This window comes from Periplaneta americana, chromosome 8, assembly GCF_040183065.1.
Source record: "Periplaneta americana isolate PAMFEO1 chromosome 8, P.americana_PAMFEO1_priV1, whole genome shotgun sequence".
Taxonomy (NCBI): Eukaryota; Metazoa; Arthropoda; class Insecta; order Blattodea; family Blattidae; genus Periplaneta; species Periplaneta americana.
This window is the reverse complement of record NC_091124.1, coordinates 11,092,471-11,094,859: the sequence shown is the minus strand read 5'-3', so window position 1 is coordinate 11,094,859 and position 2,389 is coordinate 11,092,471. Positions and strand designations below refer to the sequence as shown.

The window sequence follows — 2,389 nt, the reverse complement described above, 5'->3', positions numbered from 1 at the left end:
GGGTTCAAATCCCGGCGCCGGAGAGAATTTTTCTCCGTTCCATTACTCTTTCATCGCATGGAAGGATTAGGCCAATTGAAAATATTCATGATTCCCCCGGGAATCGAACCACTTCCGGCTTTAAAGCAACGTCTTAACCAGTACGCTGTGCGTGCCTCCTTCGTTATAGAGCTAAACTGCTGTAAAATTAACAGAGTCAGCATGAAAGTAAAGAGGTTTTTTAACTAACAGAACAAAGGAAAAGAATTATATTCCAACCGGAAAATAGTGACTGTCGTATTTCAATTTAGATCTCAAGATATGAATGCGAAGGAAGAAGAAGATAGCTAGCATTGTTCCAGTACAAGATGGACTGAGAAATCGACTTCGTGTGACCGGAAAGAGTTTAAATGTTCTTAATCCGCTATGATGAATCTGTGTTTAATTTATTTTCACAGAGTCTTGAAAGTGGATGACAGGGATGAAATATTGCTCGGATTTAATAAAAAAAACTGTAGAAGATAGTCTCATTCAGTCCTGTTAGAATACAGAATATCGTTTCAGTTGGAATCAATGAATTTTTGTTATTCTCATTTATAAGGAAAAAATTTAAAAATTATTGTTTATTTAATGACGCTCGTAACTGCAGAGGTTACATCAGCGTCGCCGGTGTGCCGGAATTTTGTCCTGCAGGAGTTCTTTTACATGCCAGTAAATCTACTGACATGAGCCTGTCGCATGTAAACACACTTAAATGCCATCGACATGAACCGCAACCTCGAGCACAGTAGGCCAGCGCTATACCGACTACGCTACCAGACTGACGTTATAAGGAATGATACAGATCATCGTTTAGACCACATCATCTACTTTCAAATCCTATTTTCTCGTCTTAACAGCATGGATATTTTATTTTCTTTCTTTGTTTCTTTCTTCTTGATCACTTTCAGCATTTTCTTTCTTCACCCACTCTTCCTAGCACATTTCATTTCTTATTCTGCTTGTCCATTTCACACGCTCCATTCTTCTCCATTTCAAATGCTTCCACTCGTTTCTCTTCACTTCGTCATAACGTCCATGTTTTCCGCACATACAATGCCAAACTCCACACAAAGCAGATGCTCCTTTTTCTACTAAAAGATTCCTTTGTCATTGCTATCCTCTTTTTGACTTCCTGGCTGCAGCTCATGTTATTGCTTGAAGTACACCCCAAGTTTTTGAAGCTGTCTCCTTGCTCTACTGCCTCATTTCGAATTCGCATGTTTATCTTCTTTACTTTCCTTCCGTTAATCATGATCTTCGTCTTGTTTGTATTATTTATCTCCATTCTATGGCGCTCACAGCTGTCATTCAGCTCCAGTAGCATATCCCTTAGTATCAGTTAATGTTATTTTTTATTTAAATTATTTTCTTTTCAGTCTTTAATCCAGTATATTATTTATTTACTTATTTATTTATTTATTTACTTGTTCATTTATTTCTTTATTTACTTATTTATTTATTTACTTATTTATTTATGTATGTATTTATTTATTTACTTATTCATTTATTTATTTACTTATTCATTTATTTACTTACTTATTCATTTATTTACTTACTTATTCATTTATTTACTTACTTATTCATTTATTTATTTACTTATTCATTTATTTATTTACTTATTCATTTATTTATTTACTTATTCATTTATTTATTTACTTATTCATTTATTTATTTACTTATTCATTTATTTATTTACTTATTCATTTATTTATTTACTTATTTATTTATTTATTTATTTATTTATTTATTTATTTATTTATTTATTTATTTATTTATTTATTTATTTATTTATTTACTTATATATATTTATTTCTTTATTTCATTATTCTGTACCCCTGCCATATCGGATTAGATGTACTCCAATTCTTAATCCGTCATCACCCAATATCTAATGATTACAAATTAACAATACATTTGGCAAGCTATAAGTAGTATATATTGTGACTTAAATTGTGGTTTTCTGTTAACGAACAGTGACGTGTATTATGCAAATCAAGCTTTCAGGTATAACTTCCTGGAAAGTTGATTTGAATAATTTCGAGGGAAAAATTGTTCCGGGGCCGGGTATCGAACCCGGGACCTTTGGTTTAACGTACCAACGCTCTACCAACTGAGCTACCCGGGAACTCTACCAGACACCGATCCAATTTTTCCTCTATATTCACATACCTCAAAGTGGGCTGACAACCGTCAAGCAACCAACGTTGAGTGCACACTAACTCTATGTGACTTAAATTGTGGTTGTTCTGTTAACGAACAGTGACGTGTATTATGCAAATCAAGCTTTCAGGTATAACTTCCTGGAAAGTTGATTTGAATAATTTCGAGGGAAAAATTGTTCCGGGGCCGGGTATCGAACCCGGGACCT

At 33.5% G+C, this 2,389-nt stretch overlaps 1 non-coding gene across 1 annotated transcript; it reads right to left on the bottom strand.

Moving 5' to 3' along the window:
- Positions 1 to 2,073: 2,073 nt before the first annotated feature.
- TRNAN-GUU (transfer RNA asparagine (anticodon GUU)) lies at positions 2,074 to 2,146 on the bottom strand. Its single transcript has one exon. It is a non-coding gene; the product is annotated as a tRNA-Asn (tRNA).
- Positions 2,147 to 2,389: the final 243 nt, after the last annotated feature.